Source organism: Somniosus microcephalus, chromosome 10, assembly GCF_052327205.1.
Source record: "Somniosus microcephalus isolate GS21.2 chromosome 10, FLI_Smic_1.0, whole genome shotgun sequence".
NCBI classification, from domain to species: Eukaryota; Metazoa; Chordata; class Chondrichthyes; order Squaliformes; family Somniosidae; genus Somniosus; species Somniosus microcephalus.
The window spans coordinates 203215222-203241807 of NC_140996.1; positions in this window are offsets into that span (position 1 = coordinate 203215222).

The following is a 26586-nucleotide window of genomic DNA, read 5'->3' on the forward strand; positions in this document are numbered from 1 at the left end:
AGACCCACCACCCATATTTCTTGGGCACCCCATCGATGGTTGTAGAGGAATTTGAGGTGGAAAGGCCGAGATCACCTTCTCCCACATCATTCTTATAGGAACACTGGGTCTGTGCCAATTTCAAGTGCAGGCTAAGGTTGATCCACTTGGTAAAGCTTAGAAAATACTGGGGCAGCATTGTAGGGCTGTGGAGCCCTGATATAACAGATCATACCGCCCCTTCCCTTTCTGGAGCACTTGGGAACTGAGGATTCCCCAGATATAGCAATGAGGAAAATTGTCTATGTTAAAGTGCAATTTTGCAGGATGGTAAATCTTCCAAATCAGTAATATGTCAGCTAAAAGGTATAGACATTGCAAGTTCCATAAAGTGGCTTCAAGAAAGTAGAGACTAATTTGCCTGTTCATCTGCCGATAACTGTGTTCAATTATAGAATTCACATCAGGTCATATCCACAAATTGTTCTGCTTTTGTTGCGTATGTATTACTGATGTTCCCAGTCCAGATTTTGCCAGAGGATTTTTTAACAGTGGAAGCTAAAAATGAATTCTAAAGATCAATGTTCATAGCAAATTGCTTGAATATTGCTGGAGGGTTTTTGTCAATCTCTCCTTGTCTTTCTTTTTCTGAGTCCTGTCTTTATCATGTGGGAATCACAATAGGGAGTTGATAATACAATCTTTGATGCCCATAGTGCTGATGTGCAGCATACTGCGGCTTCCCGCACTGTGGGGCACTAAGGATCACAGAACAACCACTGCACACATCGCTCACAGGGCTGTGAACATTTCGGTGCGAATGAGGGGCGGTTCCCATAATGTGAGTGGAGTGCGTGATCACCACTCCATAGGCTCAGCACCCATGTGAAATGGGCATTGGTTTCTGTTGGGTCTATGCCCACCAATGTGCCAAGTAGTGAAACAATCTTTTACTATTTACTCTCTCAAAACCTTTCATAATTTTTAAAAAGCTCTATAAGACACCCTCTTGGCCTTCATTCCACTAAAAAAAAATTACCAATTTTCAAGCCTTTCTTCAAAGTCTGATCTCAGCAAGGCTTCAGGATGGGAGTTCAAAAGTGGAAAACTTACCATTAGAAGTTTAACTCACAACCAAGATAAGACTGATTGGCTTCTAATTTCCTGCTTGTTGTTTTCTTCTTCTTTCTTGAACGGGGTGTAATATTTGCTATCCTCGGACCTTTCAAATAACTCCCATTTCGCAAGACTTCAGAAAAATGTATAGTTGCTGCCACCATTATCTCTTCACCGTCTTCGTTCGATATTCTGGGATGCATACCATCTGGACTTGGTGACTTTTACATTTTTAGTTCCATTAACTTTTTTAATGTAGTGTCTTTTTAAATGTTTGGGGTATATTTTGACTGTGCAATAGTGTAAAATGGTGATAGCAAATTGGCAGCCTGTTTTATATTTCTCCTGATTTTTATTTCCATTGACTTCACAAAGGAAGATGGTTGTGGTTGTTGGAGGTCAATCATCACAGCCCCAGGACATCGCTGCAGGAGTTCCTCAGGGCAGTGTCCTAGGCCCAACCATCTTCAGCAGCTTCATCAATGATCTTCCCTCCAACATAAAGTCAGAAGTGGGGATGTTCGCTGATGATTGTACAGTGTTCAGTGCCATTCGCAACTCCTCAGATAATGAAGCAGTCCATGCCCACATGCAGCAAGACCTGGACAACAACCATGCTTGGGCTGATAAATAGCAAGTAACATTTGTGCTATACAAGTGTCGGACAATGACCATCTCCAACAAGAGTCAAGCCCCCCCCCCCCTTGACATTCAATGGTATTACCATCGCCGAATATCCCCATCAACATCCTGGGGGTCACCACTGACCAGAAACTCAACTGGACCAGGCATATAAATGCTGTGGCTACTAGAGCAGATCAGAGGCTGGGTATTCAGCGGCAAGTGGCTCACCTGCTGACTCCCCAAGGTCTCTCTACCATGTCAGGAGTATGATGGAATACTCTCCACTTGCCTAGGTGGGTGCGGCTGCAACTACACGCAAGAAGCTAGATATCTTCCAGGACAAAGCAGTCCACTTGATCAGCAGCCCATCCATCACCTTAAACATCCACTCCCACCACCACCGGCACACCGTGGCTGCAGTGTGTACTGTCTACAGGATGAACTGCAGCAACTCACCAAGGCTTCTTCGACAGCACCTCTGAAACCCATGACCCGTACCACCTAGAAGCACAAGGGCAGCAGGTGAGTGGGAACATAATCACCTCCAAATTCCCCTCTACGTCACACTCCAGCCTGACTTGGACATGTCGCCATTCCTTCATCGTTGCAGGGTCAACTCCCTTCCTAACAGCTATATTCACCACATGGACTCCAGCGGTTCAAGAAGGTGACTCTCCACCACCTTCTCAAGGGCAACTAGGGATGGGCAATAAATGCTGGCCTTGCTAGGCTAGCGATGCCCATATCCCAAGAATGAATTTTTAAAAATCCACAAGATGGTTCCTCCATTTCTAAGTGTTCCCATATCTTCCTTGACTATCCTTTTACTTCTTATGTGCTTAGAAGAGCCCTTACAATTTATGTTGCCTGCAAGTCTTTTTTCCTATTTCCTCTTTTTTTCATTTGTGTTCAAACTGTAGGGAATGTTGGCAAGACCGCATTCATTGCCTATCCCTAGTTTCCCTAATAAGGTGACAATGGGCAGTCTTTGTGGTGATCATGCCAGGTAAGGAATTCCAGGATTTCGACCCAGTGACGATGAAGGAATGGTGATTTATTTCTAAGTCAGGATGGTGTGCGACTTGGAGGAGAACTTAGAGCTGATGGTTTTCCCCACAGCATTGGTACTCTTGTGTGTTTTTGCAGCAGAGGTTACAGGAGAGGGAGGTACTGTTGAAGTAACCTTTGTGAGTTGCTGCTATGTACAGTGCTCTGGCAATGAAGGGGGAATATAGGAACAGGATTAAGCCATTCAGCCCTTGAGCCTGTTCCATCATTCTTTTGGATCATGGTTGATCTGCACCTCAACTCCATTTACCTGCCCTTTCTCCATATCGCTTGATACCCTTACCTAACAAAAGTTTAGTGATCTCAGTCTTGAAAATTTCAATTGACCCAGCATCCACAGCCTTTTGAGGGAGAGAGTGCCAGATTTCCACTACCTTTTGTGTGAAAAAATGCTTCCTGATTTCAATCCTAACTGGGCTAGCTCTAATTTTAAGATTATGCCCCCTTGTTTTGGATTCTCCACCAGAGGAAATAGCTTCTCTGTATCTACCCTTAAGTCCAGTGACAGGGGTGTGATCAAGCGAATTGGATAGTATCAAGCTGAAAGTTGCTATGGCTGCACCAATCCAGGTGAGTGACACTCCTCACTCTTAGCACTGCTAATCTCTCTCTTTGTTTCCTTTCTATAATTCTCACAATTTTCAGTTTTCATCTGTATTAGTGTCCCTGTATTTATCATATATGCCTATTTTAAAAAACATCTAATTTTGCTCTAGCCAGCTATTTATCCATAGAACCCCTATCTTTGATGTACTCCCTTTACTCCTAGATGGAATGTATTTAACTTGTACCTCATCCATTTCATATTTAATATCTCCCACTGGTGGTCTGCTGTTTGATATGCCAATTTTTTTCAAACCAATTAATCTGGGATTGCTCCTCTTTCATGTTACTGAAATTAGTTAATTTCCATTCCAACACCTTTATCTTGGTCTCCTCTTTTCTATTTTCAATGTGAACCTAATTAGGCTGTTTCCCAAGAGTTCTCCTATCTTCAGGTTACATACTTGCCCCGCTTCATTAAGCAGAACTAGATGCAGCACTGTATCATTCATTGTTGGACAGGCAACATTTTTATTAAGGAACTAGTTTTAGCTGCATTCTAAGAACCCTTTCACAGTTTGACCACAAACATTTGTCTTATCCTATCCACATTAGGATAAGGATAATTTCACTCCCCCATATTTAAAACTCTGTTACCATTGCAAATCCCTCTAAATTGCCTAACAATCCCATCCTCAATTTCTTTCTCACTGTCTGATATCAGGTTTATAAGGTACTCCCAATGCAATTACAGATCCCTTATTATTTATTAACTCTACTCAGACAGACTGGGCTGGATTTCCCTCCACTATCCCACAGGAAATTAGGCGAGATAGTTGATGGAGGAAAAAGCAGACGGTGAGGCCTTACTGCCATCTCACCACTCCTGGAAGTAGTGGAGAATCAGCGAGAATGAGGAACTGAAAGAAATTAGTGTTAGTAAAAAAATAGTACTGGAGAAATTAATGGGACTGAAAGCCAATAAATCCCCTGGACCTGATGGCCTACATCCTAGGGGTTTGAAAGAGTTGGCTATATAGTGGAGGCATTGGTTGTCATTTTCCAAAATTCCATAGATTCTAGAATGGTTTCCGCGGATTGGAAGGTAGCAAATGTAACCCCACTATTTAAGAAAGGAGGGAGAGAGAAAACAGGGAACTACAGACCAGTTAGCCTGACATCAGTAGTAGGGAAAATGCTAGAATCTATTATTAAGGACGTGGTAACAGGGCACTTAGAAAATAATAATAGGATTGGGCAGAGTCAACACGGATTTATGAAAGGGAAATCGTGTTTGACAAATCAGTTAGAGTTTTTTGAGGTTGTAACTAACAGAATAGATAAAAGGGAACCAGTGAATGTGGTGTATTTGGATTTTCAGAAGGCATTCGATGGTGCCACACAAGAGGTTATTAAACAAAATTAGTGCTCATGGGATTGGGGGTAATATACTAGCATGGATTGAGGATTGGTTAATGGATAGAAAACAGAGAGTAGGAATAAACGGGTAATTTTTGGGTTGGCAGGCTGTAACTAGTGGGCTACCGCAAGGATCAGTGCTTGGGCCTCAGCTATTCACAATCTACATCAATGACTTGGCTGAGGGGACCTAATGTAATATATCCAAGTTTGCTGATGTTACAAAGCTAGGTGGGAATGTAAGTTATGAGGAGGATGCAAAGAGATTTAAATGGGATATAGGCAAACTAAGTGAGTGGGCAAGAACATGTCAAATGGAATATAATGTGGAGAAATGTGAAGTTAGCCACTTTGGTAGGAAAAATAGAAAAGCAGAGTGTTTTATAAATGGTGAGAGATTGGGAACTGTTGGTGTTCAGAGGGGGTGGGTGGCGGGGAGACGGCCAGGGATCGGGGATTGGGCCGTTAAAAGGATCGGGGAAAAGGGGGTTGGCCAGGGATTGGGGAGAGGGGCGTTAAAAGGATCGGGGAAAAGGGGGTTGGCCAGGGATCGGGGAGAGGGCCGTGCCGTTAAAAAGATGGTGGCGGGGGGGGGGGGTTGGCCAGGGATCGGGGAGAGGGCTGTGCTGTTAAAAAGATGGTGTGGGGGGGGGGGGGGTTTGGCCAGGGACCGGGCTGTGCCATTTAAAGGATCAGAGGTGGGGTTGGGCAGCGATCGGGGGTGGGGGGGGAGAGAGGTTGGGGGCCGGATGATCGGGGTGGGTGAAATGAAGATCGTGGCCGGCCACCGAAGGATCGTGGCGGGCCTCAGCATCATCGGTGTGGTGGGGGGAGGTCTGGCGGGTGATCAGAAGTCTCATGAGGGGGTCTCTGATCGCGAGGGTGGGCTAGGTGGATCCAGCACGTAGGTATAAAGGCACTTACCTCCTGGATGCATCAGTCCCCGCCTCGGTTTAACGGCCGGGTTTTACGAATTGTGTGAAACCCGTTCACATGCAGTTAAAAACAAAATGGAGGTTTAAAAAGAGGGCGGGTTGGAGGCGGGTTGAGGTCAGGAATTCCATTTTTTACAATTTAACTGCCCCCACGCCCCAACCCACCCATTTTTTTAGGTTAAAATTCCCCCCATGTCAACATTTAAGAGTAGATTAGATAGGTGCATGAAGGGATATGGAAAGAGGGTGGGTAACTGTGATTAGAACTATTTGCTCACGTGGAAAGTAAACACTGATACGGTGTCATTGGGCTGAATGGCCTGTGTCTATTTTGTAACTTTTATGTATATGTACATATATTTAGCTTCCCTGTGAGGACATTGGTACTGCTTTGGTTTAGCTGAAGCCCAACCCATCTGTAAGGCTTCTCTCTGCCCCAGAACCCATCCCAATTCCCTGTAAAGCTCCGAATTGATGTGTCTTATCTACATACAAACCATTCCTTACCCTGGCATCTAGAAGGCAACAGACTATTCAGGACTTCCCCTCATAGCTGCGGAAAAGATTACTGTTATTGTTCAGGCTTTTATGCTCGATATTCTATTCAGGTTCTGCATCACTGACCACTCCTGTAAGTGGGCCTCACAGCCCACTAGGATCCAAAGCGCGCCTTTACCTGCCCAATATCATCAGTGCAAGGACTGTAGCAGGTCAAGGAGAAGGTCCACCACCAACTCCACAGGACAACTAGGGATGGGCAATAAAAACGTGGCCTTTTCAGCATCACCATGTCCTGGAAAATTGAAAAAAAAAGACTAATGACAGCGAGACCCAAGGATCAAACCCTTACCAGAATGTACCCTGTGCCACTACATGAGTCTCCTTATCTTCAGTAGGTGGATCAAATATACACTCTATCAGACCAAGGCTCAGGTGATACAACCAAAAGACAGTTTGGGCTAGAAATTCAGTGGGCTTTGCGCCCAGTTACCACCCAAATAGGGTTTCTGCACCAGTGTAAGAGGGTGCGCTGATATTCAGCGCTGCGGTAATGGCGGCGGTAGCCGGTAGCGCTGCGCCGACACCGATGCCGTCATCGGTGTGCGCAGTACCCCGGTTCCGCCCCGCTTCCGGCCCAAACCCCATATTTAGTTGTGGCCGCCTCTTCTGCAGCGGCCGCAAACAGCGATTGAAAAACGGGGCCGTACTGCTGCGCTACTGGGGTGCTTTAAGGTGGAGGTGCGGCCGGCCGCTTTTTCGGCGGCCGCCTGCCCGCACCTCCTTCCCCGGCCTCCTCCACCACCCCCCCCCTGCGGCATTGCCGGCTGCTTTCCGCGAGCCCGGCACTTCTCCGTGGTGCCGGGCTCATTTGCCGGCACAATCCAGCGGCGATCTCCCCGTTGCAGGCACCTCCACCTTAAGAGAAGGAGGAGGCCTGCAGTACCGCAGCCTGCCGCACCGCATCGGGTGGCGCAGCGGCACTTAGAGTGCTGAAATTCAGTTTCAGCACCCCAAGCGGGGGCGGGCACACCCTGGAATAGCGGCCGGTTCCGACTTGGGGCGCAAAAAGCGAATATCGGACGGTCGCACATGGCTCCGCGCCCAGCGCTAACTTTTGGCCGTTAGCCAGCTGGCGGGGCCATAGTGAATTTCTAGGTCAAAACGGAGGTAATTAACAATATTCAGCACAAAAAGTGAAGGGGAAAGTTTTCCTCTCTTTCCTCCCACTGAGCACAAATTGGGCAGAGCACAACCCAAGTTTGCGCCACCAAACGAGCCTGAACCCACCTGTATTTCTAGGTTCAGGTCACTAGCATGGCCCTGACATGTCCCCATTGCAGATACGCCTCAGAATGGGCATGCACCCAAAATCGGGGAAGGAAAGTGGTCCACGGCAGTGGTAATGGGTGCCAGCTTCAGGGTCCTCTGGCTGCTATTCATAAACAGCAGCCAGAAGAACTCTAGCCCTATTGATCCTCCTTGCTAGCCTTGAAAAGGAATCACATACCAGTTTGGCGGTGCAAGGAGGTCTCTGACATCCACTTCTCAGATCTTCCAATCTGAAGAGGCTGGTGCAACCTCCAAGGCCTACTTTCAAAAGGCACTTTAGCATTTGAGCCTCCATCAGGCAGAGACTCAGGTGTTCTGACATCACGATGGGGTACGGTAGTGCAGTGGTTGTTACTGGACTAGTAATCCAGAGGCCTTGTCCAGCGAACATGAGTACAAATCCCACCACGGCAGTTTTTCTTTTTTTAAACCTGGAAATAAAAAGCTGGTACCAGTAAAAGTGACCATGAAGTTGTCGGATTGTCATAAAAATCCAACAGGTTATCTAATGTTCTTTAGGGAAGGAAACCTGCCATCTTTACCCAGTCTGACCTATATGTAGCTCCAGTCCCACACCAATGGTTGATAGTTAACTGCCCTCTGAAGTAGCCTAGCAAACCACACAGTTGTATCAAACCATTAGTCAAGATAAACGAGAATGAAACCGGGCGGACCACTCGGCTGCGACTCAGTCTTCGAATCAGGACATGACAAAGATACACCCAGCCCTGTCGACCCGTATTATTGCAGGTGTTGGCAGTTATTTTTTTCATCACAGTCCCCACCGCTTCTAATGGGCACGTTGGCGTTAAAGCGATTTGCCCGCTATAGTCAGTGGACGTCGTAACAAGTAACGGGAAGGCGGAGGCAGCTGTTCCAGGTCACAGGCCTATGCCTGCAATTTTCCTGCTCCTGACTTCAATTGTGCAATTTAGGACCATGAATTTAATGGAGATCCAGCTGAATTTGACTACATGGAAGAGACCTTTTATACAACTGAACGAGAGAGGACCAAAATGGCAGAGCAAGAAAGGAAAGTGACATGACAAAGTCTGCCTGAAATAGCCGGCGCACTTAATACATTTTAAGCGATGCCTTTGTAATTGACTTCAATGGAAATGGCAATTGTTGAGCGCCATTTTCCCGATATAGGCGGCTGTCCATGGTATGCGTGGATGGTGTAAGTGGTGGGGATCGTACTGCTAACGGAATTGATTACATTTCAAAGCTGTGGACTCCCACAATTTTCTTAGCGAGTTTTAAATAATGATTAAAAAGTGGGCATTTCTATTTTTTGCAGAAGAGGAAGTTACAGCCGGTGATTTTCCTGAATCATTGGAATAATGGAATTGTCATGCTAAGGAACTGGTCTGAGTTCATTTATGGGATGTAGGCATCGCTGGCAAGGCCAGCATTTATTGCCCATCACTAATTGCCATTGAGAAGGTGGTAGTGAGCTGCCTTCTTGAACCACTGCAGTCCGTGTGGTGAAGGTACTCCCACAGTGCTGTTAGGTAGGGAGTTCCAGGATTTTGACCCAGTGATGATGAAGGATCAGCGATATACTTCTAAGTCAGGATGGTGTGGAGGGGAACTTGGAGGTGGTGGTGTTCCCATGCGCCTGCTGCCCTTGTCCTTCTAGGTGGAAGAGGTCGCGGGTTTGGGAGGTGCTGCCGAAGAAGCCTTGGCGAGTTGCTGCAGTGCATCTTGTAGATGGTACACACTGCAGCCACGGTACGCCGGTGGTGGAGGGAGTGCATGTTTAAGGTGGTGGATGGGGTGCCAATCAAATAATGTAGGATGTAAGGCAGAATAGATATTCTGAAATTGTGCTTGAATTATTTGAGGGCAGGGAGAAATTTTGTACAACCTTGTCTCAGGAGATTAAACTGGTGGAATAGAATTCATGGTAGAGTGGATTGTGTGTGATCTATGGAAGGAAGGAGCTTGTCGACACAAATTACCTTCTATCCTTCATGCTTTGTGTTCTGAACGTATGAATGTTCCTTTTTGGAATTTTTAACAGCTTTTATTCCCAAAACATCTACTGGTTATATCTAGGGCCTGAAATTACACATTGAGATATTATAGTACAAATACCTTTATCTGAAATTCTTTTCTTTGCTATTGTAACTTAGGAGTTGACCCATTTACGTAAAACATGTTAACTAGCTAAATAGTGGAGTGAGGAATTTCGGATGACCATCTATGGCATAATTGTATAGCCCAGAACCTTGTGGTTTTTCAAAGGTACCTTAGTCCCAATGTATCTGGATGTAATTTCTATTTATTTTCCCCATTTTAAAAATCTTTTTCCCCTCCTTTTTTGTATGTTACAACTAGTATCATGCACTCTTTCCTACTAAAGAGGTTAGAATATTGCCCAAGAGTTTCCGCTTTGGGTGCAATCGGCAATTCGCAAATTATGCTCAAAATTGCGCTAGATTTCATAAGTGATTTTTTTGGTTGAGTTTCCGCTCAAACTTATTTGCATATATCAGAGAACAGAAAATCTTTTATGAAGCAGCACAATCAGACAGCGTTTTAGAGCGTAATTTTAAAAATAATAATTTTGGCATTAAAAAATATTCCTTGATGTATTTAAGAGTGGTAATCTGGTGCAGTTTTATTAATACAGCTGAAAATGAGTACGAACATAAGAACATAAGAAATAGGAACAGGATTAGGCCATTCGGCCCCTCGAGCCAGCTCCGCCATTCAATAAGATCATGGCTGATCTGATCTTGGCCTCAACACCACTTTCCTACCCGCTCCCCATAACCCTTGACTCTCCTGTGGGCCAAAAATCTGTCTATCTCAGCCTTGAATATATTCAATGACTCCGCCTCCACAGCTCTCTGGGGTAGAGAATTCCAAAGATTCACGACCCTCTGAGAGAAGAAATTCTTCCTCATCTCTGTCTTAAATGGGCGACCCCTTATTCTGAAACTATGCCCCCTAGTTCTAGATTCCCCCACGAGTGGAAACATCCTCTCAGCATCTACCCTGTCAAGCCCCCTCAGAATCTTATATGTTTCAATAAGATCCCCTCTCATTCTTCTAAACTCCAATCAGTATAGGCCCAACCTTTCCTCATAAGACAACACTTTCATCGCAGGAATCAACCTAGTGAACCTTCTCTGAACTGCCTCCAATGCAAGCTTATCACAAATAATAAGCATTTTTAATCAGAGTGTCTAGTCCACCACCCATGAGTAACCCAATTTTAAATAACTGAAAATGACTTAAAAAAACTATACAGGACTATTTTGCGCTTGAACTTCCCCGCTCTTTTGTGCTAGTTTGGCCGATTTTGGGTGAAATGCTCTGGAAATACCAATGCAACCTAATGGAAACTCCAGGCCATTGTGTCCAGCTTTTGGCATCCAAATTTAGGAGGTTGTCACGGTCATGGAAAGGATGCAGAATTGATACCAGGGCGAGAGGCTTTAGTTATTAGGACAGACTAGAGAAACTGGGAATCTTTTCATTAGAGCAGGCAAACCTCAGAGGAGATCTGATAGAGATGTTCAAAATTATGAAAGATTTTGATTCGGCAAATCAGAAAAAAATTATGTCCACTGATCAGTGAATCAGTAATTAGAGTATTTAAGATCATCCTCAAAAGAACAATGGGAAAAGTTAGAATTTTTTAATGCAGAGGATAGTTAAGACATGGAATGCCTACCATAAACAGTCATGGAAGCAGCTCCATAACAGTTTTTAAACGAGAAGTGAATAAATACTTGAAAAGCAAAAGTTCAACAGGTATCGGGAAAAGGCAGAGGAATGGGACTAAGTGAATACCTTTTTCAGTACGCCAGTAATGGATTCCTTATGTGCTGTAAAATTCCATCATTCTATGATTCTTGATCCCAAACTTTACAAATTTTAGTTTGTAACCAGTCGTTAGAGCTTGAGAGCGTGGCTTGGCATCTCTTTGAACCTCTGGGTTGCTAGTCCACTGCCATAGCCACAAAATACAGAGATCTATTTTACTCTTTTGTTAATTTTAGCAAAAAAATTAGATACATGTGTAATGTCAGTGGAAAGCTATTTGACCAGGTTGAATGCTAATCTGAGGATTCTTTCTCAAGCAAAATTGGAGCATCAAGAACAGTGAGAAGAAAGGCCGTTTTTTTATTGTCAAGTCCTTGATTGTGAAGTTGTGCAGCATTCTACAACTGTACAGTCAAATTGAAACATATGTTACTCCAGATCCGTCCTGGACCTTTCTCATTGTCATTGCGCCATTATCGACAGATTTTCCATGCACTACAGGTAAAATAGCTCAACTTGTCAAAGTAAAAGGAAAGGCAGCAAACATTCTTTGGAAAATAAAGCAGGACATATCGCCAGGATTTTCTGCTTCTGAGCACACCGGCCCTCTGATTTTCTGCCTGTTAAAGTGAATCGGTGGAAAATCGCAGACTGGCGAGTGCAGAAGAGGAAAACCCCCAGTCGTTTAGTCAAACACGTGTCTCCTCCAAGAGTCTAGCTAATGTACATCCAATTGACCAATGACACAACGTAAATCAGGTATTGGTACTGGTTACTGTGTGGTAGAGCACCCGAGACTCTGGAGGCAGGACACAGGCTGCATTTCAATTGTTACTTGATCCTGTTGGTTTGCTACATCAGGAAGAAACCCAACCGTGACCAACATGAAAGCAAGACCGTAAAGGTCTGAAGTCTTTGAAACCTATGAAGATATTGTATAATGGAATAACACCATTGCTTTGATGAAGTGGATCTGTTATCAGCTTTCAGTTACAAACAAATATCTGCTGCAATAATGGATAAATGCAAGCCACCTAACCAAAAGTGGTGATGATGTGTATCCTGTAAGACTATGGGGTTATTGATGAGGAGGAAAAGCAGTTTGTGTGTATCATCTACTGGTATTTCATACAATTTGCAGTGGTGGCTGGAGTACTGCCAGGGGAAAATACCTCAGAGGAAAGGAAACAGAACATAATGGGCTTCCTTGAATAGCAAGTCCAGGTGGGAGAAGTTTTTGCATTTTCAAGAGGCATTAAAGGATCAATATCTCACAGTAATGAAGGCATAAATGATAACATGCCAAACTGAACAAATCACAACAAGGAAGATGCTGGCAGTAGAAGCATGGAAGGATGGGGCTGCCTACAGTTAGTTTGCACCATAGTCAGATGGTTATTAAAAAGCCTTCAAGAGTTGTGTATAAAGTGTAAGTTTTACCTGTGCCTGAAGCATATGTTGAATATTTTTCCTAATTTTTGTTTGAAGTAACGTTATAACTTGAGTCTTTTCAGTATGAAGGAAATGCATTCCTCTTAAGGTAACACTTATAATACTGGAGCTTTTTTCCACCTTTTTAAGTTAAAGTTTTTGATAATTATTTTGTACTTAAGTTGAGAGATGTTAGTCTCTGGGGAATGGGCACTGTTTACACTTTGGGTACATATCAGCATCAAGCACTCCTAGATCAGTGAGCAAAATCAGTTGCAGAGTAAAGCTCCCTCCCACTCTATCCTTACAATGGCCGCGAATTTAATGGAGGAGGCGGCTTGGAGTCGGGTTGCCTGGTGGGCGGGGTTTGGACCCCCTGCCGGCTACATCCGCTCCTGAGTTGATATTTTAATTTAATTGGCCCCTTAAGTGCAGTGGTGTGCGCTGGCCGGTCCAATGACAGGGATCGGGTCTGTGAGTCGCCTCTGATGATGTCATTGGTGCAGATTTTAAGGGTCCCATGCAGCCTCAGCCTTTCATTTCTTGACTCTGCTGGTGTCTGAATGTGGCAAGTGAGTGCTTCCAAACCGAAGGCTGCTCCAAGGTTCAATGAGGACACCCTCCAAGCTCTTGTGGAGGGAGTAAGAGGGCGCAGGGAGATTCTGTTCCCTCCCGATGGCAGGAGGAAGCCTCCTCAGCAAACCAAGGCAGCCTGGCTACACATTACTGAGGAGGTCAGCGCGAGGTCCTTGTGTTCATGCACCTGGATCCAGTGCCAGAAACGGTTTAATGATCTTCTGCAATCAGCAAATGTGAGTTTCACATCACACTTACCTTCATCTGCTTCCCTTCTCTTCTCACTACCAGCACTCTGCTTTGTCAGCCAGCTCCTCCACATCTCACCTTGCCCGTACTTCCCTTGCACCCTCACCCATCCCTCTCTCTCTATGTACAGAATCACTTCACCATCCTACTATGCACCCCTCACACTCGCTCTCACTGTTATGCAATGACAACAACTAACCGCACAGGGAGCTAGCTTCCTCTTGGCACCTCACTCCATCCTCGTCTCCCTCTAACCTTCTATGTTATGGATTCTTCACAGTCACTCCATCACTCTCGCTGAAACTCCACTTGTGTCCCTCCTTGCAGAAAAAGATAGCCCACAATAAGAGGGCGAGAGCACAGACAGGAGGAGGCCCACCATCCCTCGCTACATTGATATGTGCTGAGGAGGCTGCGCACGAGATCGTTGGAGGTGGCGAGGAGCTGGAAGTGGGGGACGGAGAGATGGGCGCACTAGACGAAGCTGGTGACAGAATAGAGTTTCATCCTCTCATTTAGATTTCATGATTGACTGCAATGGCATATGATGTTCATAGAGATTCGCTTTGTATCATCTGCACAATAGGATGTGTCTGCTACCTAAAAATCAAATGTCTAACTCATACCTTTACTCTCCCACAGGACCATCGAACGCCCCCCTCCCCACTGTCCAGGAGGAAGAGCCAGACGACTCCTCAGAGGAGCCTGCAGCCTCTGAGAGAGCAGCGTCACCATTACTCAGCGCACCCAGCACCAGCGCAGATGCGCACCCAGCACCAGCACAGATACGCACACCTCGGCGGGATGTTCACGACATAGAGTAGTGTTGTCAACTGGTGTATCACAGCTCACAAGTGAGCATCGGCAGATGGTGAAGACAGCGACAGCACTGGAGAGTCCTCGTTGGAGGTCGCAGGACTCTCCTAGCTCTGCTCAGCTGCATGCAGGCGCTGTGCCTCTGGGGTCATCCAGAAAGAGAGCGGTTCTGGAACTGCAGGAACAAGTGCAGGAGTCTCTGACAGAGTTTGCATCCAGGGTAACTGCGAGTGTGCAGAGAATGGAGGAGTCCATCTCTAATATGAGCACTGCCTTTGTGGAGGTAATGGTGCATCAACGTTTCGCCATGGAGAGGGTGGCAACCGCTGTGGAGGACATAAGTCGGCAGACTAACAAAAACATGGTGACTCTTCAAAATAGATTGTCTGCTATGGAGGAGAGATGGACATCTATTGAGGAGAGACAACAGAGCTTCATGGACGTCCTTGTTTTGAGGATTGTCAGTTCTGAGATGGGTCATCATGGCCCCCCTGATGTGCAACAAGGTGCTCTCCAGCCACTTGCTAGCACTGAAGTGTGGGTGACCCGTGAGAGGGATGTTGGTGGTCGACAACAAGGAAGTGTGGGCTCCTCTCCAAGCGCTCACACGACCATGCTACTGCGGAGCCCTCGGTCAGAGCCCCAGAGTCCTCACCCAGAGCAGAGTGTTGCAAAGCCCTTCCAGCCTCTCAAACCCAGAGGACATCCGCCAAAGGCGTCTAAGTAGGCGCAGCATCAAAGTGAGCAAGGTGCCTCTACATCTGCTGAAGCCACAGGGGAAGTACCACATAGCAGCATGCGTAAGAGGAAGCTAACACACAAATAGTCACAAGGGTAGTGTAATGTATGTACCTTTAAGGGGGAGAACTACTTTTTACAGCTCCTGTATCCTGTAGTACCGGCAGTGACCACACCTGTATATAAACCCTGAGTAGTGCTCTGTACAGTCAGTTGCAGTTTGAACCCTCATTCAGTAAACACCTGTTGATCGTTCCCTGCAGTCTTTTGTCTGATATTGAAGGATACAACATTAAGATACCCAGGTCTAACATTGGCGACGAGAAAGATTCGAACCTACCTGCAACTCTGCTTCACCTCCGAGGGATTCGCTCCTGGAGAACAGTGGAAGGAGGTCGAGTCCAGAAGCACGGGCATCGCAGGGGAGGCTGTCGAGAGCCAGGCTTGGCTTTCCAGTCACGGTGGTCCAGCGAAACGGGCTGGCAACAGGTACTGCGCAGACCCTTCCCGGACAGCGGCGGCTAGAGCCGACCGAGCGGCACAGAAAAAGGCCGAGCAGCGTTGACGGGGGAGAGAGAGAGGGCAGAGCGCACAGGGCGCAGCCAGTGTTCAGGACTGAGCAGCGTCAACGGGGAGAGAGGCGAGAGAGAGCAGAGCGCAGCCGGTGTTCAAGGGCCGAGCAGCGTCAACGGGGAGAGAGGCGAGAGAGAGCAGAGCGCAGCCGGTGTTCAAGGGCCGAGCAGCATCAACGGGGGAGGGAGGCGTGCAGGAAAACGCGAGGCGCTGCCATTGCCACAAGGAACGCAGAGAGCGGCATTGGCAGCAGTGCAGGAGCAGCGCACGAAACCCACAGGGCGTCGCCATTTGCCACGAGGACCGCCGAGAGCGGCGTTGGCAGCAGAGCGGGAGACGCCATTTTAAGCCACAGCGGGGAAGAAAGGAAACGCGGGGGACGCCATTTTAAGCCGCAGCGGGGAAGACAGGAAAGCGCGGGAGACGCCATTTTAAGCCAGTCTAACCACACCCAAAAATGCCAAAGAGTGGCAGTATCACAGCGTTCGACAATGAAGTCGAAGATTGGACGACATATGTCGAACGCATAGAAGTATACTGCAAGGCGAATGAAGTGCCAGATGACAAGAAAGCGCTGGTATTGTTGAATTCAATGGGTGCAAAAACGTATGGCTTACTACGAAACCTAGTAACCCCAGAGAAGCCAGTAGCAAAGGATTTTGAAAACATAGTGTCAATCCTACAGGACCACTTAAACCCCACACTGCTGCTGATAGGAGAAAGATTTAAGTTTCACAAAAGGAACCAGCATAAAGATGAAAGTAATGCTGAGTATTTAACGGAACTGCGCAAGCTATCGAAACACTGCCAGTTTGGAACGGGACTAGCAGATACTTTAAGGAACAAGTTTGTGTGTGGGCTTCAAAGTGAAGGAACCCAGAAACGGCTTCTATCAGAAAAGGAGCTTATGCTGGACAAGGCTTTCAGCATTGCAGCATCACATGAAGCAACCGCACGGGGCGCTGCAGAGATACAACGGAGACCGCAAGAATATGGCACAAATGAAATGTTATACGCAACAGTGAAGTGCTATCGCTGCGGCAGAACAACGCACGACCATAATGATTGCTGGTTCAAGGACAAAGTGTGCAGACAGTGTGGAAAAGTAGGACACATAGCAAGAGTCTGCAGGTCGGGAAAGAAAACCAGCAGCAAGAAATCTCCACAGGAGAAGTACAAGAAGGTACATAAGGTGACGGAGAGTAGTTCAGACGAACAGAAGAGTGATACAGACTCCGGAAGCAAGGAGCTGGGTTGTCTGAAACTACATAATGTGATCAAAACAGAGGATCACCAAACTATCTGGGTCACGCTTGAGATAGCAGGAGTCCAAGTGAAAATGGAATTGGACACAGGATCAGCCCTAACAGTCATAAACTGAAGGGACTACAAGCGGCTATTTTCACATATACCCTTGAGAGATACAAAGATTGTCTTGAAGACATACACGGGGCAAAAAGTCTACCCCAAAGGAAAAATAAGGGTGAACATTATATATAACGGCAAGGAAACACCAAAAATGGACCTATATGTATTGCCAGATGGAGGACCACCACTACTAGGACGTGAATGGATCCGGAAGATACAGTTAGATTGGCATTCCATACAAGCACTGACTGTAGATGCCAAAAAGGATGACGACGTCACACCTGGACGACTGTCAAAAATGCTAACTGACGCACAAGAAGTGTTCCAGCAGGGATTCGGAACACTAAAAGGCATAACAGCGACGATCAAAATAGAGGAAAATGCAAGCCCGAAGTTTTTTAAGGCCAGACCGGTACCTTATGCGATCCGCCCAGCCGTCGAAGCAGAGCTGGAAGGTTTGGAACGTTCAGGAGTACTGTCCAAAGTGGACTGGAGTGAGTGGGCTACACCCATCGTTCCTGTAATGAAGAGGTCGTTGAGTAATACGCCTGGGGAACCAAGGAAGGTTCGCATCTGTGGGGACTTTAAGGTGACAGTGAACCCAGTCCTTCACAGTGTACAATATCTGCTTCCGCGGATTGAAGATATTTTCGCCTCGCTATCTGGAGGGAAACGCTTCACTAAGATTGATCTGGCCCAGGCGTATCTGCAAATGGAGGTAGAAGAAGCCTCGAAACAGTACCTCACGATCAACACTCATAAAGGTCTCTACCAATACAACCGGCTGGTGTTCGGGGTAGCATCAGCTCCGGCTATTTGGCAAAGGGCAATGGATCAAGTCCTGCAAGGGATTCCAGGGACCCAGTGTTATTTGGATGACATCCTGGTCACGGGCAAAAATGACAGTGATCACCTCGCCAACCTGGAGCAGGTGCTCACTAGATTGAAGGAATATGGGCTTTGAGCTAATCGCCACAAATGCGAGTTTTTCCAGGAGCAGATCTCGTATTGTGGCCACGTTATTGATAAAAAGGGGTTACATAAGTCCCCTGAAAAGATTGAGGCAGTAGTCAAGGCTCCAGCACCGGAAAATGTGTCACAACTGAGGTCGTTCCTCGGGCTGGTGAACTACTACCATAAGTTCTTGCCGAATTTGTCTACCGTACTACACCCACTGAACACCCTACTGCAAACGGGGGTACCATGGAAGTGGAGTGACGAATGTAAACGAGCTTTCCAGAAAAGCAAAGAATTGATCACATCAAAAGAGGTGTTGGCTCATTTCAACCCAGCACTACCAATTCGGTTGGCGTGTGATGCATCAGCCTATGGCATTGGAGCGGTGCTGTCGCACAAATTCCCGGACGGCTCGGAGAGGCCAGTAGCCTTTGCGTCTCGGTCACTAACTTCAGCCGAGCGTAACTACGCCCAGATTGACAGGGAGGCCCTCAGCCTAGTGTGGGGAGTGAAAAAGTTAAATCACTATCTGCACGGGCAGAAGTTCACCTTGCTAACTGACCACCAACCACTTGTCTGCATCTTTAATCCAAAGAAGGGCGTTCCGGTGATGACTGCGCAACGGCTACAAAGATGGTCCCTTTTTCTAGGGGCGCACCAATATGATATCGAGTATAAGGGCACGAAACAGCATGGAAACGCTGATGGGCTATCACGCCTGCCACTGCCTACTGCGGAGGAAGCACCAGCAGTTGATCCTGTCGAAATATTTCATTCGATTATAATTGAATGCTTGCCAGTAACTAACGCTGGTATAGAGAAGGAGACCCGAAATGACCCGACACTGTCTCGGGTATATGATTTGACGGTGAAGGGATGGCCAGCACATGGCGACTCACTGTTGCCAGCATTCTCATCCAGAAGAGAACAGCTGTCAGTATGCCGGGGGACCTTGATGTGTGGATCCCGAGTGGTAATTCCACCCAAGTTAAGGGAGAGAGTGCTCAATGAGCTTCACGAAGGTCATCTGGGAGGGGTGAAAATGAAAAGCCTTGCTAGGGCTTATGGGTGGTGGCCGGGGATCGATCAGCAAGTCGAGGACCTGACAAAGAGCTGCTTAGGATGCTAGAAGGTCCAAAATGCACCACCACATGCCCCTCTACACCCATGGGAGTGGCCCTCATCTCCATGGCAACGGGTGCATATTGATTTTGCTGGTCCATTCATGGACTCAATGTTTTTAATAGCCGTGGATGCGCACTCGAAATGGCCTGAGGTGATCAAAATGTCCTCCACCACCACGGAGAAAACTATTGCAGTCCTACGGACCATTTTTGCCAGGAACGACTTGCCAGAGCAGATTTGCTCTGATAACGGACCACAGTTTGTGTCCGAAGAGTTTCGAAGATTTATGAAAAGGAATGGGGTAAGGCATTACACATCCGCCCCGTATCATCCAGCCACAAATGGATTGGCTGAGAGGTTCGTACAAACCTGTAAAAAAGCAGTAAATGCCATGTGCGATGACGACATTCCACTGCAGCATAAGGTGGACAATTTCCTGTTAGCCTACAGAAATGCGACACATGCAGTCACCAACCAGGCCCTGGCCATGATGTTCTTTAACCGAAGGTTGAGATCTCGTCTGGATTTGCTCAGACCAAATGTACGAAGAGATGGTGAGAATAAGCAATTCCAGCACATCAATGAGAAGCCGACAAGGAGCTTCAATGTAGGGCAACCAGTCTTGGCCCGCGACTACCGAACAGAGAAATGGCAACCAGGAACGATATGCACACGGCAGGGGCCACTAATGTACACAGTGGATGTTGGGGAGAACATTGTGAGACGCCATGCTGACCAGATCCTAGAGTCACAGGAACGAGTCAACCCCATGTCTCGGCCATACGTACCTGGTGAGGAACCTGACGTACAGGTCGCATCTACCTCAGAAACAGTAGCATTGGAAGCTGATGAATCAACTGACGACAGGGTGTTAGAATCGCCTCCGCACCAAGAGCAAGACACTCGGGAAAGGCGTTATCCAGAAAGAATCAGGAAGCCTCCCCAAAGACTGAATTTATAAATAGACTATTTTCAGTTAGAAACATAGAACAATAGGAGCAGGAGTAGGCCATTCGGCCCTTCGAGCCTGCTCCGCCATTCAATATAATCATGGCAGATCCTCTATCTCAATACCATATTCCCGCTCTCTCCTCATACCCCTTGATGCCTTGTGTCTAGAAATCTGTATCTCCTTCTTAAATATATTCAGTGACTTGGCCTCCACAGCCTTCTGTGGTAGAGAATTCCACAGGTTCACCACCCACAGTGAAGAAATTGCTCCTCATCTCAGTCCTAAATTTCTTATCCGTGACCCCTCATTCTCAACCCCCCAGCCAGAGGAAACATCCTCCCTGCATCCAGTCTGTCTAGCCCGGTCAGAATTTTATACATTTCAAGGAGATCCCCTCTCATTCTTCTAAACTCTAGTGAATACAGGCCTAGTCGACCCAATCTCTCCTCATACGATAGTCCTGCCATCCCAGGAATCAGTCTGGTGAACCTTCGCTGCACTCCCTGTATGGCAAGTAAGTAAGTGTTAGCAAGTTTTCTTTTTAAATAAACTGAGCCAGATCCTGTTATCACTCGATGTGCACATAAGGGTATTTCTAGCCGGGGGGGGGAATAGGTGGGGAAAGCACATAGCTATCAGATGTAAGCGAGAACTTTTAGCAACCAGATTTGAAAATACAATTTTAATTTGGGAAATCAGTCATGCAGCTTTAAAATGATACTTCCATTAATTTATGGATTTTAGATCAGATTTTAAAAGCCAGTCAAAATGATCTCAGTGTTCTCTTCACACAAGCTTCAGCACCTGTACCACGCTTCAAGATTCAGTGCACTGGTGCCAAAAATACAGGATAAAGCTGCCCGTGTGGGCTGGCATCACGAAAGACCAGAAGTGTTAAAAGTGTTAATTGTAATTAGTTGATATTTAATTGTTAAATGAGTGTTATGGTACTGTTAATCTAAAAGGGGAGAAATTGTAATGTATGTATCTTTTAAGGGGGAGAACTACTTTTTACAGCTCCTGTATCCTGTAGTACCGGCAGTGACCACACCTGTATATAAACCCTGAGTAGTGCTCTGTACAGTCAGTTGCAGTTTGAGCCCTCATTCAGTAAACACCTGTTGATCGTTCCCTGCAGTCTTTTGTCTGATTATTGAAGGACACAACATTAAGATACCCGGATCTAACAGGTAGTCACTTGGGTGTTTTGTTCTGTTGTATATTTGCCATTGTCATTCTTTAGTGATTTTATTAAACAAAAGTGATGGCAAACAGTTGAAGTTCTGGCCTATGTGTTCTGGGAAATGGAAGTTGCACATTGAGGACTCAGGGCGACTTGTATTTGTAATGATGATGCTGAGAGTGATAGGAAATCACCATTTATTGAAGAGATGATGTATGGCGTTTTAACAATGTTGACCACACATTCTTACCATATGCTAGCCACCTGTAGTTGAAGCGTAAGCTTACGCGAATCTGACATGGATGAGTGCATCCCTTGCATGACGGTCAGCAATGTACTCGAGTGCTGCTGCAATCGCCACATCCGGCCCCGCAAGACGTGCCTCCTCCTCCTCCTCCCCCTCTTCTTCCGAGGATGCTCTGCACTGAGCCACTTGTTCCTCAGGGAGCGCTAAGCCACGCTGCTGAGCGATGTTGTGCAGGGCACAGCAGACGACGATGATTCTGGACACCATGGCTGGTGCATACTTCAGGTCTCCACCAGATCTGTCGAGGCATCGGAATCACATTTTGAGCAAGCCGATGGTTTGCTCTATGATGCTTCTGGTGGAAATGTGGCTTACATTGTACCGCTCCTCAGCCTCGTTTGATGGCCTTCTCATCGGTATCATGACCCACTTTTTCAAGGGATAGCCCTTGTCGCCAAGTAGCCACCCGGAAAGTTGGGTTGGCGGATTGAAGAGCTGAGGCACAGTAGACTGCCGCAGGATGAAGGAGTCATGGCAACTGCCAGGTTACTTTGCTCAAACATGCATGATGATCTTCCTGTGGTTACACACGAGCTGGACATTAAGGGAGTGGAAGCCCTTGAGGTTGACAAAATCAGCTGGGTTGTGATGGGGTGCCCTAATGGCCACATGTGTTCAGTCTACGATGCCCTGCATCCTTGGGAAGTCTGCCATATTAGCAAAGCCAACCGCACGTGCAGTAACACTTGCTTCATCTGTGGAAAAGTGGATGTAATTGTGCACCTTTGCAAAGAGGGCATTGGTAACCTGCATGATGCAAGTGTGTGCGGCTGACTGGGAGATGCCGCTGATGTCTGCAGATGATCCCTGGAAGGAGCCCGAAGCAAAGAAGTTGAGTGCGGTGGTGACTTTGACAGCCACTGGTAAGGAGTGTCCACCCGTTCCTCTGGGCTCCAGGTGTTGGTGCAGCATTGCGCAGATGTCAGCGACTATGTCTCACGGAAGTCTCAGCCTCCTTTGGCACTGTTGCTCACTCATGTTGAGGAAGCTCATCCTCTGCCTGTAAAGCTGGTGTTGGGGGTTTCTCCTGCGGCGAGGTGCAGGCCTGCGCTGAAGACCTCTGCCCTGTGCAGCATCAGGAGGCTGAGGAGAAGGTTGGCGCTCCTGCTGTTGCTGCTGCTGCTGTACCTGGTTGCGCTGCTGCCACGGCTGCTGTTCCTCCGAATCTGACGACCAGGATGAGAGGATATAATTGGTTCCCATACCGCCGGTGGATATCTCAGACGAGGAATGGAGGTTGTGTGCGCTCAGACAAAGTGGCCAGAGGGTATTCCAAGGAGGTCACACAGCAGATGGATTTCAGCTTCAACACTCACAAGATTAGTTGAGCTGCAAAATGTCTCCCAAACTTCAAACCACTAAGTTGTGGCATGTGAAAGAATGAGCGATTGCAGGACCGCTTTTAAGCTGCTCGAGCAGCTGGCAATAATTCAGGTCCTCGCTCAACCCAGCTCGATTCATCTGGTGTGTTTTTATGAAGGCAGGCAGCATGGTGAAAAACCTCCAAAATCAGATTAGGCCTTTAAAATAGGATTATCCAGGCAGTTAACAAGCTCTTAACTGCCTCTCCCGCCGTTTGGTGTCGGGTCAGTTCGGGAGTGGCTGACCCGACACCTGCCAAAGTCGCGTGGAGGCAGGTTCGCAGCCCGCACCCAATTTTTCCAATTTTCGCAACAGACCCACCTCCAAACCCGCCCCCTGAGCGCTATTAAATTCGCGACCATAACGTGCAGTGGAAAATTGCATGCAAATAAAATTGAACAGAAAAATACAATTGAATCAGACTATCAGAAAAGGTGGACAAAAATTCTGAACCTCTCAACCTTTTGCTAAGTCTGAAGTGGGGATGGGACTAAGCAGTGACTGACAAGAATGAAGGGAAACAGAACTCAGATGCAGGCACAGGTGCATAGGCAAGTGATGGAACAGCCCAGCCAGCACCTGACACTTTTTGACTGCTGCTAAAGTGACGCTGGTGCTACATAAGATGCTTGCGAGGAGGATTGCCCTCTGTGGCACTCCATGGCACTATACCCATGGGCCAGCATTGCATCAGGAGGATTGTCCTCCTCCAAGGTGTCTTCTTCAGGAGCCTCTTGCTGCCAAGAAGGACCTAGAGGAAATAAAAAAGAGACAAGAGTTAGGATGGCACTGAAAAGCTGGACAGTAGCAAGTGACAGTCTCGAGAATGCAACTTGAAGTTGTGAAGCTTGCTGAATATTTACAGAGGTGAATGAAGGGTTAGAAGTCATATTGAAGAGATCGCAAAGTCTCTGATTGAAGAATGGACTCAGTCGAGAATATTTTTGTGGACTTTATGGGCTGAGGGTGTTTTCCCTGTGGTGGGATCGCCCTGTGCAGATGCGTGGGGGACTGGTTTGTTCAAACTCCAGGGAACACATGGCAGTTGGCTGTGACAAAAGAACTGTCAGTCGTCCAGAATGTATGGGTTCGCCCGACAGTCCTGGAAAAAGGAAGGGGCCATTGAACTTGAACTTATTAGAAAGCCACTCTAATATGCAAAAGCACTTCTCACCTCCATCTCAGAAGAGAAGCAGAACAATGAACCCACTGGCCTCTGCCAGCCGAAGAGGAGCCAGTTTTTCCCCAACAGAAAGACCAAAGATATGTCCCAGACTTAGGGCCATTAATCCAATCACGGAATACTCATGGGTCCGATGATGACCTGTTAAGTGGGTTGTATTATAAATAATCACAGACTCCACTGTTAACAAAATAAAACACGTCTTTACTATTCAGAGGCTCGGGCGATTCTGCCCTAGTTAACGTATCACAACCCTTATATACTGGTGTGGTCACTATCGGTATTACAGTATACATGAGCCAATAGATAGTGCCACCCTAAAGTAGTGCTCTTAAAGGCGAACGGTTACATTCTATAGTTCCCTTAAAGGTTGTTCAAACTCCAGGGAACACATGGCAGTTGGCTGTGACAAAAGAACTGTCAGTCGTCCAGAATGTATGGGTTCGCCCGACAGTCCTGGAAAAAGGAAGGGGCCATTAAACTTGAACTTATTAGAAAGCCACTCTAATATGCAAAAGCACTTCTCACCTCCATCTCAGAAGAGAAGCAGAACAATGAACCCACTGGCCTCTGCCAGCCGAAGAGGAGCCAGTTTTTCCCCAACAGAAAGACCAAAGATATGTCCCAGACTTAGGGCCATTAATCCAATCACGGAATACTCATGGGTCCGATGATGACCCATCACTGATTAAGCACCGGAGTGCTTAGAAACAAAAGGATTTTAAAGATTGGCAGGAAAGATAGGGTAGCCAGACTCCTATAAAGATAGATTCTTTTCCACCATTCTCTCTCTCTCTCTCGCCCTCGCTCTAACAAGATCGACCTAACAAGAAGTACCAGAGAAGCCGCCGAGCGGAGCGATCGAAACCGACCGCGTGTGGGGGTAAGCACAGTCTCGAGTGTCCCAAGCCGGTAACCCGATATCCCAGGCGAGCTGGGTGAGCTGTAAGGGCTCAGAGTTTTCTCAGAAGTGAAGTTTTTGGGCTATTCCGAGGGTGGGAGCTTCGTTTGGTTTAGCCAGGCGAAGGGGTTTATGCAACTGGGTAATTCATTGGTAGGGGCGGAATTAGAGTCCACCATAGCAACAAGGGAATTACTGCTTGTTATAGTCCCCAGTTGTGTACTGTATGTATGTTGTTTGTAACCTGGATTTTATTCTGCACAGGGACAGTGATTTTGTTTAGTAGTGCATGTTTTAGCCAGTGTATGTTAGACCAAATAAATATAAGTCTGATTTTTCACTGAAGCATTCCTGTCCGTGACTTATTCCATTTACACTCTGAATAATAATTCCCGGGTATAGAACTTTTGTAAGGTGGGGGCGATTTCGAACCGTCTGTCTAGCAATTGGGCTAGGATCAAAAACCGCTTACAATATACAAGCACCCTGCTCAGTTAAGCCTCCGGCCTCGCCCTCCCTGATGCTCATGGCTCTGTCTGGACAACTGATCTCCAGGGCTTCTTTCTCTGCATGGTTGAGGGCTATAATGTTGGGTACTCCTCCTTCGGTCTTGGTCCGCTCCCTGGCATTATGTGCTGTCTGGTCCTGCAGAAAGAGCAGGAGTGGCTATTGAAAAGGTTAAGTGGAGATGTGCAGGGCTTGTGTGTATAGTGCAAGTGCTGAGAGCTGGAGAAGAAGCAATGTGGAATGAGGATGGGAAGGCAATGAATGTAAAGTCAAGTATGTGGAATGTGATGAAGAACGAATGCTTGGAGGAGCTGCTGGTTGTGAGAAGAGAATAGTCTTAGTGTGTGATGTGAAGAGAACAAACAAAGGAATGAGAAAGAGAGGTGTTGCAGTGTGCCCTTGTGATTGTCTGTTGAAGTTTGTGCTGGAGGGAGGGATTGTTGAGAGTGGTGGGGTAGAGGGTGAAAGGAGTGTTGTCAGGTGCTGTTGAGAGAGCTGGAGAGGTGATGAGCTGTACTTACCCTATCTGCTCGTTGGGTCACTGAACCTCTTTCTACATTGATCTCAGGTCCTGGGACTGAAGCAGGTTGCACTGATTATATCAACCACCTCTATCCAAGCCTGTTTCATAGTTGCCTTGGGGATGCTACTGTGGCTGCTGGGGAACAGTGTCCCCCCCCTGCCAATTGTGCCCCCACCCCCCGCCAAAACTTTAATTTCCTCCACCAGGACCTCCAGGGAGGCATCAGAAAACCTGGGGATAGCCCTCGACTTATTTCTGAGATTCCACTCCTTGAAGCAGTATGAGAACAAAATCTGTCTCCAGAGAATGCAACCTCGCCTTAAGACGTGCATCCCTGCTCTAAATAGGCCTCAGGAGGCCCACTGATAATTACAGCGCATGTGGCAGGCGGTCTGATTTCTAATGTGATTGGGTGGGCAGCCCGCCAATCAAATTGAAATGAGGCCCAGGAATTAAAATAAGAACGTAAGAACATAAGAAATAGGAGCAGGAGTCGGCCATTTGGCCCTTCAAGCCTGCTCCACCATTCAACAAGATCATG